Genomic DNA, 14,521 nt, shown 5'->3' with positions numbered 1-14,521 from the left:
ATTAAGATAAGCTATCTTTTCTCTTAGTATCTGAAGATAGGTGAGCCTCCATTGCTGATTTTAAGAGCCTACCCAGGCCTCCTCTGTCGCCTGCACACTAACTGCAGCTGGAACCAGGCCCCACCACCAGTTTACGATGGACTCTATCCCAATTGCTTCTTCAGATGAGACACCAGCCCTGGCCAACACTGACTGTAGCCTGTGTGAGGCTCTGAAGCAGAAGATGTAAATGATGCCCAGGTTCCTGACCCATTGAAATTGTGAAATGGATGCTGTTTTAAGTGACTAAGTTTGTAGTGATTTGTTACATAGCAATAGATAGCTAATACAGCACCATTTGGACCACCTCCTCTTCTCAAACTTCTTATATAATGTGTTAGTCTCACAGAGCTTCTATAAAAAGTTTCCCCAGCCCTCCATATCTGTGGGTTCCGCCTCTATGGATCTGACCAATTATGGATCAAAAGTATTTGAAAGAAAATAACTAATGCCTGCATCTGTGCTGAAGCACGTATGGAGGTTTTTCTTGCCATTATTCCCTGGGCAATACAGTAGAACCACTGTTTACATAGCGTTTTCATTGTGTTAGGTACTATTACAAGTAATCTGGAGACGATTTAAAGTATACGAGAAGATGTGCCTAGGTCATATTGAAATATTACATTACTTTACATAAAAGACTTGAACATTTGTGGATGCTGGCATCCACGCGGGGTCCTGGAACCCCCAGGGATACTGAGGGATGACTGTGCCACAAACTGGGTGGCTTAAAAAAGCAGAGACTGATTGTCTCACAGTTTTGAAAGCTAGAAATGTGAAATGAATGTGTCGGCAGGGCTATGCTTCCTCTGAAGCCTGTAGAGAAAAATACTTCCCTTTTTTGCGATTGCTTCAATCCTTGACATTTCCTGGCTTACAGCTGCATTAACTCTAGTCTCACCCCTGTTGTCACACGGTTTCTCCCTGTGTGTCTCTGTCTTCATAGACCCTTTTTCCATAAAGACACTAGTCATATTGGATTAGGGGCCTGCCTTAGTCCAGAATGACCTAATCTCAATTTAACCAGTCACATCGCTTGGGTGCGATGGCTCATGCCTATAATCCCAGCCCTTTGGCAGAGGTGGGCTGATCATGAGATCAGGAGATCAAGACAATCTTGGCTAACATGGTGAAACCACGTCTCCGCCAAAAATACAAAAACTTAGCCAGGTGGCGTGGGTGCGTGCCTTTAGTCCCAGCTACTCAGGAGGCTGAGGCAGGAGAATCGCTTGAACCCGGGAGGCGGAGGTTGCAGTGAGCTGAGATCGTGCCACTGCACTCCACCCTGGGTGACAGAGAGTGACTCCATCTCAAAAATAATAATAATAATAAAATAAAATAAATAACCAGTCACATCTGCGATGACCCTATTTCCAAACAAAACGACATTCTGAAGTACTAGGGTTAGAACCTTACATGTCTCTTTTTTCAGTGGGGCAGTGGGAGGCAGTGAAAGGCAGTGAAAAATTCAGCTCATAGCCTGTACCAAGGATGCTTTTTACTAGCATGCTACCTACAGTCTGAGTTAAACAAGCTTAATCTGTTTTGACTGCAATGTTTTCACTGGGAGTAAAGGTTTGTGTTTTTCCTGATCCATATGAGACTGATTAAATAAAAAACGAAAAGTGAGAAGTGGCAGGGACATCCATCACTTAAAATATTTAGCCAGCACCCTCAAAACCCAATGGTGCACGACGGCGGAGTAAACGCTTCACCGGATGACCTTTCTCATATTGCCGGTCGACATGGTTATTGCTCAGTGGAGGAAGGTGACAGAGCATGAAAAAGATGGCATTTTGTTTTTCTCTCTAATGTGAGTAACAGAAGAGCTGGGAAGTTTATGGATGTGGACGAGAACACGTACTTGAAGAAGAAATAAAATGTTTCATATAGTTTCCAGATGAGTGTTTTATTAATGGTAACAAGACCTTACATTTAGATAATGCTCACAATTTACGCTGATCTTTCCTCCATAGCAATGTGCCTTTTACATGGTGGTTACCCAAAACGTGTCGGAGAACTGATCATCACAACAAGGTTGGGGTGCAGAGCAGCTCAGATGAGAAATGTGCTGGGCAGATGTTGTTCTCTTCATATCCAGATGGGTGGGCAGAGCCTGAAGACCTTAGGTTACTCTGTTCAAAGTCATTTCCAGATGTTAAAGCAGTTTGTCTGATTTGCTGTCCAGTAACCTTTGTTTTCAGTATATTGCCCGAAACAACAACAACAAAAAGGTGTATTAAGGAGGGAAGGAGTCTGGGGAAGAATAATGTGAGTCACAAAGAGGAGAGAGATAGAGGAGAATGGATTCACCCACTCTGAAAATGGTCCCAGCCTACGGGAGGGAGGGATGTCCACAGGCTTCCCTGGTCCTCTCCTTCTCCCTGAGAAAGCGCAGGCTAGAGTAGGCGTGTGAGGAAGATGTCCTCAGGAGGCCAAGGCCCTTTCTGAGCATTCCAACAGCAATGGGCAGAAACATTCCCATCAAAAAGCAAGAACTAATTGGAGAGCCAGATTTTTAATTAGCATGTCTGCCCATATCAAAACGCTAAAATGTTATTGGCCAGGCAGGCACCTTAGTGCTTCTGCAAGCCTCAAGAAAGACCAAGGGCTGGGCGAGGGGGCTCAAGCCTGTAATCCCAGTGCTTTGGGAGGCAAAGAAAACGAGAATCACTTGAAGCCAGGAGTTTGAGACTAGCCTGGGCAACGTAGCAAGACCCTATCTCTACACAAAATTAGATGGGCATGGTGGCAGGCACCTGTAATTCCATCTGTTCTGGAGTTTAAGATGGGAGGACTGCTTGAACCCAGGAGTTAGTTCCAGGCTGCGGTGAACTGTGATGGCACCACACTGCCCTGGCACTCTGTCTCAAAAACAAACAAACAAACTAGAAAACCTCAAAAGTTGGGCTATGACGATATGATGTCCCAAACAAATGCTGCTTCACTGACTTTATCCATTCTCTCTTAACATTAAAGATCTCTCAGAGAAGCCCGTTGATCCACCAAAGCACAGCATGTTTAGAAAGGGGCGAGGAAGACGAACTGTGAGGTGGAAAGAACTGTAGACTGTTATCAGGAGACGATCCTGGCTGCTGATCTTGCTCTCAATAACCAATGATCCTGGACAAGTCCTTTAGCCTTGGCCTGTTGGGCTCTGGTTTCTTGCATAAAATGAAATGCGTTGAACTTGATAGTATATCACGCTTACGACACTTTAGCAGTAACAGGCAGCCCAAAATGACTTAAACAGTAAAGAATGCATTGGCTCTGGAAGAGCAGGATGGGTTGGAGGCTTAATTGAACTCTGCAGCTCTGGCTCAGCGTCTCTGATCCTCTCTCCTCCTTGCAGCAACTTAATCTTTAGCTACGTAGAGGAAGGAGAGCCCCGTAAAGCAGGAAAATGTACCCAGCAGGCTCCAACAAATTCGTTCTTGCCGATCCCAGCCTGAATGGACTCGTGGGCCCATTTCTGAACTAGTCACTGGAAGGAGATGGTGTTTCTACCACTGCCTGAGACCACATTGGCCCAAACTGTGAAAGAGACAGAAAGGATGTTGAAAGAGACTTCGTACTTCTACTGCAGAAGTCCTCTAAAGTTTCATCTAACTCTAAAAAGTCAACACGTTTTGTAAAACAACTTTAAAAAATTAAAACTTAGGAAAATCAAGAAAACCAAACTAGAGGAATACTATTCAAGAAACATAATTCCAAATAATTTAGCAAAATTGTCCCTGGGTCTTCTAGTGATATTGTGTGCAACTTAAGGACCAATGTCTTTCTGCCTTTCATATACTTCAAAAGGAATGTTATATGTGAAATATCCTGCTCATGACAATTTTACTAAGACAGCCTCTCTTCATGCTATATTGTGGTGTTAACTCTTCCTAAAGAAGAGGCACTGGGAAAAGATGCTGCAAAGAGGCAAGTGGAGAGCTGGCGTGCATCTGCTTTGGACTTTTCGTGTGTGTGCACATGTGCGCAGGTGTTCATATGCACGTGTATGTACATGTGTGTAAGAACGGGTGCATGTCTGCTTGTGTTTCTTCTTTAGAATCAAAGAGTGTTACTTAATAGTTATTGGCCAAAGTAATAATGTTTTTCTTATTTAATTATATTAATCAACTTCTTTCTAGACTAAATTTTTAATGTCACTTTTAAAAGTGACATTTGACCTGGAGTTAAAATTACACAGACCTTTTTTTTATAAGCTTATGAGAAGCCATGAGGCACTTATAAACTTGCAATTAGTATTTGTGCCTCAACACAATAGCTAGCTGGGTAACAATTTCGTGATTTATTATATTGTTTCTAATTATAGCCTTGAGTATCCAGATAGGTGTTTATATAACAATCAAATGTTTTATTCAACTGAAAAAAATGAGCTCATCTCCTGGTACAATTGCATCTGTTTAATATAATTATGACCTTTATGATTGTTATTTTGGCAAGGTCTAAACTTATGAATATGTCTTTGAGCAGGGCACACAGAATGACTTGTCCAGATGATGTGGTTCAGACACATTTACCTCAATACTTGGAAATGGATATGCAAGTCGCCTTCACATGGACCATATAAATGTTAGCAGGAGAATCAAAGCTTGGAAGTCTTAGAGTTTACTTAGCCCACCATCCGTGTTGCCCAGAATATGTCACCAAGTTTAAGTGACACTCACAAACATTCCCAAGGAAAAAATAATTGTAAGTTAGCAAAATACAAGTGGAATCCCAGATCATTTGACTCTAGATGAACGTAGTTTTCAGCAGCTCTTCTAGGCCAACTTCTTCAAAACAAAGACGCTGAAAGCCTTCTTGAGCTAACTTTACTGCTACAGCTGGTGCATTTATTTTATTAGGCATCGAAGAGTGAGGAGGGAGCTGACCCAAACCACTTTTGTTCGTGGTACTTAAGAATAGCTTGCTATATTTCAGAATTTGCTTTTAGAGTTGAGACCAATAAAAGAAAAGCCACAAAGAAGCACATTTTTAAATACACATCTGACACCAAATTTGAGGGATGTGAGCTAATCGTGACTAAAATATATTGAATGGGTAACCCAGACAGCCTAAGTATTGGGTTGTGCCTGGTTTTCAGGAGGTTGTTTTTCATGCTCACAAGGACTCATTTGAACTCATTGTTATATAAATGAATCACAGTTATTACACGTCTTGTACCAACTGGTAGAAAATAATATTTATGGAAATTATAGGCTCTAAGCAATAGGCTTCAGGCAAGAGAGGCATATACGGCGCCAATGCTGAGGGTGTATCCCTTGGCCCAGTAATTCCATCTCCAGGAATATTTCCTAAGGAAATTGTCAGATACTCAAAATGTATGTTCAAGTGTCGATAATTTCTCATCCGTCATTGTAGTTCAATTTTCAAATATTAAATATTTTATGATAAAGAATAGGTTGCCTTCCTCATACTACAGAATACTGTTCTGCCATTAGGAAGCAATGTTTATATTATTTTTTGGCTATTAGTTTTCTGTGGCTGCCATAACAAAGCACTAGGAACTAGGTGGCTTAAAACAATAGAAATGTATTCTCTCGCACTTACAAAGTCCAGAAGTTCAAAATCAAGGCGTTGATAGGGCCATGCTCCCTCCCAAGACTCTAAGGGAGGATGCTTCCATGTCTCCCCCACTTCTAGTGTCACCAGGTGTTCCTTGGCTTGTGGTAGCATCACTCCTACGTTTCTTTTGTGGTCATGTTGCCTTCTTCTCTCTTTGTCTCTGTGTCTTCCTCTCTTCTCTCAAGGACACCTGCCTCTGGGCTAGGGCCTATCCCAACCCCAGGATCATCTCATCTCAAGGCCTTTGATTGAATTACGTCTGCAATGATCCTTTTCTCATATGAGGTCACATTCACAGGCTCTGTTTGGACATGTTTTTAGGGGAGAGGGGCTGAGGGGACCACAAGCCAACCCACTACAACAAGTCAGAAAGGCAGGAGATGTAACTACACATGGCCCTCCCTCCATAGTGGAAGAACACATAAATGTAACAGGATGCTAGGATGGGCCTGGAGAACCAAAATGGCCAAAAAGACACTCTGCCACCCCCATATTCAGAAAGTTCAAAGGTAATGAAGGAGAACTTATGGCTCATGGCATGGGCCTCGTGGCAGGACCACAGATTTGCAAAGAAGTCAGAGGGAGGGAGGCTTTGGAAAATAGACTGTGAAAAGATCTCCGGAGAGAACAGTTTTCTTGCTGGTGAAGCCCACCCTTGAGGAAAAGGAAGGGGATGACAGTGCTAAGCCATAGCCTGGGAGGGAGCTTCAAGGGGACCATTTGAAGTTAGTGACACCTGTCATCCAATCCAAAACTGAGATGGAGAAATGGGACAGAGAACTGGGATCCAGCTGCTACCAGGAGATTGAGGGACCAGAGCAGAGCTGTGCCAAGGCTTTAGAGGAAGGGCCAGGAGAGGACTTTGCTAGAAGGACCAGTCTGCCCTCCAGGGTTTATCAGGACAAACAATTCTTGGGTGCTCCTTGGGACTACCTGTGGGCAAGCATGGAGCAAGCCAGTATATTCACTTCCGGGGACCTCCTTAACAAATTCTCTCAAATGAAGGGGTTTATACCAACACATATTAATTTTTTCACAGTTCTAGGGGTCAAAAGTCTGAAGTCTGGTTGTTGTCAGGGTAGTTTCCTTTGGAAGTTCTGAGGGACAATCTGTTCCATGCCTCCCTCCTAGCTCCTGGAGGCTCCAACACCACATGGCGTTTTGTGGCTTGTGGGCGTGCACCTCCCATCCTGCCTCCCTCAGCACATGGCCTTCCTTCCTCTGCCTCAGCATCTCTGTTTTCTCTGCTTATAAGGACACCCATCATTGGGTTAGAAACCACTCTAATTTAGTATGACTTCATATTAAACGAATTTAACTAATTTAAACTTAACTAATTACATCTGCAAAGATCCTATTACCAAATAATGTCACTTTCTGAGGCTCTGCATGGACATGAATTTGGAGGTGACACTATTTAACCCAGGACAAGATGGGGTCATCCTGAGTGGGTCCATGTGGAAGTGTGGAGGGGTGAGACACTCAGGGAAGGAGGCTGTGCTGCAGGTTGTCCTGGGGCTGAGTGAGGAGCTGCGGGTAATATCTGGAATGGAGCTGGGTCCACTCTGGGCCCAGGGGAAAAGAACACCAGGGAGAAGGGAACACAGGTCCTTTCTTAGGAGCCCTGAGTGGAAGAACCAGATTACCGTCTACCAGGGCCCGGGCACCAAGCTATCCAGTCCCCCGCAAACTGTCCAGTCCCCAGCCCGTGCGTGCAGGGTGAGGGTGGAGAACAGAACCACCTCCTTTTCCCCTACACATGCTCAGCTGCAAATGCAACTGAAAGAAGAGGCAAGAAATGGTGATACTTGGCTAGAGTGTTGACTGCATCGTGGACATAGGCTAATATATATGTAATGATACACACTATGCCCAAGTATCCTGCAACCTGACATCATCCTAATTAAAGATGTGGGTCTCTTTTAGCACTGGAATTGACCACAGAGCTTTTAATTATCTGAGATAAGTCACGGACAGCCAGCATTCCCAATCTTGGTCAGGGGAGGATTTCCACAATTGATTTTTTTTTTTTAATTTTTCTGAGACAAACTCTCACTCTGTCACCTGGGCTGGAGTGCAGTGACACGATCTTGGCTCACTGCAACCTCCGCCTCCTGAGTCCAAGCAATTCTCCTCCCTCAGCCTCCCGAGTACCTGGGACTACAGGCGCATGCCGCCATGCCTGGCTAATTTTTTTTTGTATTATTAGTAGAGATGGGGTTTCACCATATTGGCCAGGCTGATCTTGAACTTCTGACCTCGTTGTCTGCCCACCTCGGCCTCCCAAAGTGCTGGGATTACAACCACAATAGATTTTAAAGGGAGCACAAGAGATGCAAAATGTATGTGGTGGGATTCTTGGTGAATTTTGATTTTTTTGAATCTGAAGGATCCTTTTACAATGCAATGCATTTTTTTTTCCGAAAAATCTAAATTTTGCCCTTGCAGAAGCAAACCTGTGAAGAGTTGAGAATGGAATGTTCCTAACGCCACGTGTGGTTTGGGACAGAAAGCAGTGACCTCACCCGCCCTCTGAGACAGCAGGGTGGTAGACTGGGTGATGTCCCAGCGAGTCCTGGTCCCAGCAAGGAGAAGCAGGAGAGGGGAGATGTCGTGGCAGGAAGAAAGGAGGGGAAGAGCAGGCTGAGAGAGGCAGGGAGACGTCAGCAGCTGCCGCAGCCAGGAGAACTCTAGCGGAAGAAGCTGCAGTGGCCCCTGCACTCCTGTCCACAGAAGGACATGCATTTTCCAATTCAACTGTGATAATTGACTGGAGCCTGGAGAAAATACCAAGTCTGCTCTCATCGCCACGAGCCCAGGGTCCTGGGAGCCTGCAGTGCTGCAGTGCTTAGCAAACTCTGCCACCAAGTGCCCTCTAACTCAAAATGCCCGGAGCAGGTGGGGAACCAACCTTGGAAATCCAGCTTTGTTTCACTCTGCCTCCTCCTCCAGTTCATTCACAAAGCCTTTACCTCCCCCACATTCTACTTCAGAGAAAAATAAGTCTCAGATTTCCTCTCTGTTCATTAATTTTGTGTTTCCTTTTGAGGCAGGTTTTATTTGGCTTTTCAGGATGCCAATTTTCTGTTGAGTGGAAGCCAAGGGAGTGTCTATTTGGATGTCACAAGAAAGAATGCCAGGGTCACGGGCAAAGGGAAACTTGGAATGAACCCCAGCTCCTTGTCTAATTTCATGAGCTGAAAACTTCAGGCCTTTGGTCTAGGGTTTAGGCAAAAGTGTGACTGTTTAACAAGGTCCTTTAGGGTAAAATAATTCCACACTCCCATGTGCAGTTTCTGTAGCTGCATCAGACTCGGAGGACCAAGACTTCCAGATTTCCTTAGGAAGCTATTCAATACCTATTTTTCAGAAAGGCAGGCAGGACTGCAAGGGGGGCTTGCAATTATTCTGTAAGAAGTGAACAGTGGCAACATCTGATAGCCAGAGAGATACATCAGGCCAGCAGCATGCCTATCATCCCCTTTGCTTTGCATCTATCCAGAGAACTGCAAATCCATTGATTTTTTTTTCTTTTAATAGAAGAGAGAAGACAGAAACCAGAGAGCTAAAATGTAAGTCTTGATTTGGCCTCTTACTAGCAATGCAACAAGTTTTCCCTAAGCCATCTTTTCCTTATTGGTAAAATTGAGATAGAGATGGTAGCTACCCAGTAGGGTTATTTTAAGAATTAACTAATATAATGCATGTAAGGTTCCTGCCTGGCCTGCAACATTCAACACGTGGCAGCCATTTGGATGGTTTGTGGTGGTTGTGGTAGATTGAAAAATGCCCTCCCACCCACAAAGGTGTTCACATCCTCATCCCCAAAATCTGTGAATATGCTACTTTCGCTCTTGTTAGGGCTGCCATAACAAAATACACAGGCTGGGTGACTTATGCAGTAGAAAAGTATTTCCTTACAGTTCTGGAGACTGGAAATCTAAGATCAAAGTGTCATGAGGTGTGGATTCTCCTGAGGCTTTTCTCCCTGGCTTTTGGGTGGCCATCTTGGCCCCGTATCTTCACATCACATTTCCTCTGTGTGTCTGTGTCCTAATCGCCTCTTCTTATAAGGACACTACTCATTTTATTTTAATTTCCTCTTCAAAGGACCTCTCTCCAAATAGAGTCACATTCTAAGAAGCCGGAGATTAGGACTTCAACATACAGGTTTTGGGAGACACAATTTCAGTCCATAGCAGTTCCTTACTTGGTAAAAGGCAAAGGTATGATTAGGTTAAGGATCTTGAGATGAGGAGATTATTCTGGATTATCCAGGCGGACCCAATGTAACCACAAGGGCTCTTCTAAGAAAGCCGGCCATATGATGATGGAAGCCATGGCTGGAGTTTCACATGGGGAAGACAGAGGAAGGAACCATGAGCCAAGGAACACAGGTGGTCTCTAGAAGCTGGAAACAATGTGGAAACATTCTCCCGTGGAGCCTCCACAGCAACCAGCCCTACCAACACCTTCATTTTAGCCCAACGAGACCCATTTCAGATGTCTGTCTTCCAAGACTGCAAGATAATAAATTTGAATTGTTTAAATCGGCTAAGTTTGTGGCAATTGCTTTAGCAGCAATAGGAAACTAATACAAGTATAAAAACCAAAACCGCTCAAATGTGTCACATGAATCATGATATTGGGTCAGACTCCTTCTTCAAAAATTACGAAACTTTAATTTTCAGAGAAATTTTAGGTTCTAGGTCAAATTGAGTAGAAAGGACAGAGCTCCCATATACTCCCCACTACGACGCATGCTCAGTCTCTCTCATGATCAACATCCCACACCACAGTGGTGCATTTGTTACAACTGATGAACATGCATTGACACATCCATAGTTTCATTAGGGTTTACTCTTAATGTTGTACATTTTGTGAGTTTGGTCAAATGTATAATGACATTTTTCCATCGTTGTAGTATCACAGAAAATAGTTTCACTGCCCTAAAAATTCCCAGTGCTCCAACTATTCATCCCTTTGTTTCCCAACCTCTGACAACCACCAGTCTTTTGACTGTCTCCTAGCTTTGCATTTTCCAGAATGTCATATAGTTGGAATTGTATAGCACGAAGTCTTTTCAGATTAGCTTCTTTCACTTAGTAATAGACATTTAAGTTTTTTCCATGTCTTCATGACTTAATAGTTCATTTCCTTTTAGCACTGAATCATACTCCATTTTCTGGATATGCCACAGTTTATTTATCCATTTTTCCACTGAAGGATATCTTGGTTACTTACAGGTTCTGGCAATTATAAATAAAGCTGCTATAAATATCCAAGTGTAAGCTTTCAGATCATCTGGGTAAACACCATGGAGCATGATTGCTGGTTCTTAGGGTACAAGTATGTTCAGCTTTGTAAGAAACTACAAAACTGTCTTCCAAAGTGGCTATTCCTTTTTGCATTCCCACAGCAGTGAATGAGTGTTCTTGGTGTTACACATCCTCAGAAGCATTTGGAATTGTCTGTGTTTTGGATTTTGGCCTTTTTAGTAGGTGTGTAGTCCTATTGCATTGTTGTTTTAATCCGCGGTTTCTTAATGGCATATGATGTTTAGTATTTTTTTCATATGCGCATTTACCATTTGTTTACCTTCTTTGAAGAGGTCTACTTACATTTTAAAGTTGAGTAGTGTCAATCCTCTGGCTTTCTTGTTGTTCCTGATTTCTGTATTTGGTGTTTTCAGCATCTTTATATACATTTTAGAACCAGTATTGATATCACAAAATACCTTCCTGGGATCTTTATTGGGATTGTTTTGAATAATTCTATTTATACATTATTCTATTTGATTCATTAGTATTTTGTTGAGAATTTTTGCATCTATGTTCAAGAGTGATATTGGTTTATATGTTTTTTCTTTTCTTGTAACCTCTTTGTTTGGTTCTGGTTTTAAGTTAATGTTGGCCTCATAGAATTAGGAAACATTTTCTTTTTGTCTATCTTCTAGAAGAGACTGTAGAGAATTGACATAATGTTTTCCTTAAATGTTTAGTAGAACTCCCCAGTAAACCTATCAGGGCTTTGTGCATTCTATTTGGAAGGTTATTCATTCCTGATTCTATGTAATTAATAGGTATAGTCTTATTCGAATTGTCTATTTTTTCATGCGTAAGTTTTGGCAAATTGTATTCTTTAAGGAATTGGTTTGTTTCATCTAGGTTATCAAATTTCTGGGCTTAGATTTATTCATAGCATTCCTTTATTGTTCTTTTAATGTCCATGGGATCTGTAGCGATTCCTCTTCTTTTATTCTGATATTAGGAATTTACGTTCTCTTTTCTTTGCTTTCCTTTCCTTCTCTTCTCTTCTGTTCTCCTCTCTTCTGTTCTGTTCTGTTCTCTTCTCTTCTTCTCTCTTCTCTTCTCTTCTCATCTCTTTTCTTTGTTAGCCTGGCTAGAGCTGATAAATATTATTAATCTTTTCAAAGAAGCAGCTGTTGATTTTATTCACTTTTTTCTGTTGGGTTCCTATCTTCAATTTCACTGATTTCTGCTCTAATCTTTATTATTTTTCTTCTGCTTACTTCGGATTTAATTTGCTCTTCTTTTTCTAGTTTCCTAAGGTGTAAACTTAGACTACTGATTTCAGATATTTTTTTCTCTTTTTCATATGCATTTAATGCTAAAAAGTCCCCCTAAGCACTGCTTTTCCAGCACTCTACAAATTAAGTTATAATTTCATTTTCATTTAGTTCAATTTTTTTGGAATTTCTCTTAAGATTTTTTTGACCCATTTGTGATTTAAAAGTACTTTGTTTAATCTCCAAGTATTGGGGAATTTTTCAGCTATCTTTCTGTACTAATTTCTAATTTAATTCCACTGTGGTATGAAAGCAGATTTTGTATGATTTCTATTCTTTTAAATTTGTTAAGGTGTGTTTTATGGCCCAGAATATGGTCCATCTTGGTGAATATTCCATGTGAGCTTGAGAAGAATGTGTAATATGCTGCTGTTGGATGAAGTTGTCTGTAGATGTCAATTATATTCAGCTGATTGATGGTGCTGTTGAGTTCAACTATGTCCTTCCTGACTTTCTGCCTGCTGGATCTGTCCATCTCTGATAGAAAAATATTAAAAACTCCGATCATAAGAGTGGATTCATCTGTTTCTCCAAGCAGTTCTATTGGTTTTTGGCTCACTTATTTTGATGCTCTTTTGTTAGGCACATACACATCAAGGATGGTTGTTTTCTTGGAGTATTGACCCTTTTAACATTGTATTATTACCCCCTTTAACGCTGATAACTTTCTTTGCTCTGAATTCTGCTCTGTCTGAAACTAATAAAACTACTCCTGCTTCCTTTTGATTAGTGTTAGTATGATATATACTTTTTCCATATCTTTGCTTTTAATCTATATGTATCTTTATATTTAAAGTGGGCTTTTCTTAGACAAGATGTTGGGTCTTGTTTCTGAATCACTCTAACAACTTCTGTCTTTAATTGATGTATTAGGCTGGTGCAAAAGTAATTGCAGTTTTTGCCATAAAAAGTAATAGCAAAACCCACAATTACTTTTGCACCAATCTAATATTTAGGAAATTGATGTTTAACCTGATTGTGGAGATCATTGGACTAATATCTACCAAATTGGTTACTGTTTTCTGTTTGTTACACTTGCTCTTTGCTCTTATTTTTGTCTTCTACACTGTTTCTGCCTTTTATTTCTATTGAGTATTTTATATGATGCTATTTTCTCTTCTTTCATAGCATATTATATATTTTTTCTTTTTTTTACCCTTTTTAGTGATTGCCTCAGAGTTTCCAACACACATTACAACTAATCCAAATCCACTTTCAAATAACACTTTGCCATTTCATAGGTAGTGCAAGTACTTTATAATAACAAAATATTCCTAACTTCTCCCTCTTTTTCCTTGTGCTATTGTTACCATTTATTTCATTTATACATAAGCATATTATATATATATATATATATATATATGAACAAAATGTGACTACTATTATTCTGAACAAACTATTATCTGTTAGATCAAATAAGAATAAGAACAATAAAAGTTCTGCTGTACCTTTACTTTTTCCTTCTCCAATGCTCTCCATTTCTTAATGTAGATAGAAGTTTCTGACCTATAACACTTTCTTTCTCATCAAACAACTTTTCTTAACATTTCTTTCAAAGGCAGGCCTACTGGCAACAAATTCTCTCAATTTTTGCCTAAGAATGTCCTTATTTCTTCTTTAAGCAGGATAATTACATGCAGACTAGAGAAGTGAGTTTCTTCTCTCAACATTTCAGATATTTTACTTCACTCCTTCCTTGCTTGCATGGTTTCCGAGAAGACGTCACATGTAACTTACCTTTGCCTTTCTATAAGTAAGGTGTTTTCTTCTGGCTTCTTTCAAGATATTTTCTTTATCTTTGATTTTTCTGAAGTTTGAAAACGATATGCCTGGCCTAGGTATATTTCTTTTGGGTATTTATCTTGGTTGATGTTCTCTGGGCCTCCTGGATTTGTGGTTTTGGTGTCTGACATTAGTTTGGGGAAACCATCAATCCTTGTTGCTTCAAATATTACTCTGCTTCTTTCTCTCTTTGTCTTCTAGTATCCCCATTAAGCATATGTCATGCATTTTTGTAGTCATCTCACATCTCACAGTTCTTGAAAATATCCTCTTTTTGGGGGGGTGGGGTAGGGGCTGGAGGAGATAGGGTTTTTTTGTTGTTGTTTTTTTTTTCCAGTTTTGGAAATTTCCATTGAAATATTCTCAAGCTTGGAGATTCTTTCCTTGTCTGTGTTCAGTCTGCTAATGAGCCTATCAAGTGCATTCTTCATTTCTCTTTCAATATTTTATATCCTTTCTTTTTTTTTGTAGCCTTTCTTTTTTTTTTTTTTTTTTTTTTTTTTTTTTTTTTTTTTTTTTTTTTTTTTTTTTTTT

Source organism: Cebus imitator, unplaced genomic scaffold (assembly GCF_001604975.1).
Source record: "Cebus imitator isolate Cc_AM_T3 unplaced genomic scaffold, Cebus_imitator-1.0 Scaffold106, whole genome shotgun sequence".
Classification (NCBI taxonomy): Eukaryota; Metazoa; Chordata; class Mammalia; order Primates; family Cebidae; genus Cebus; species Cebus imitator.
This window is presented reverse-complemented; position numbering follows the sequence as displayed.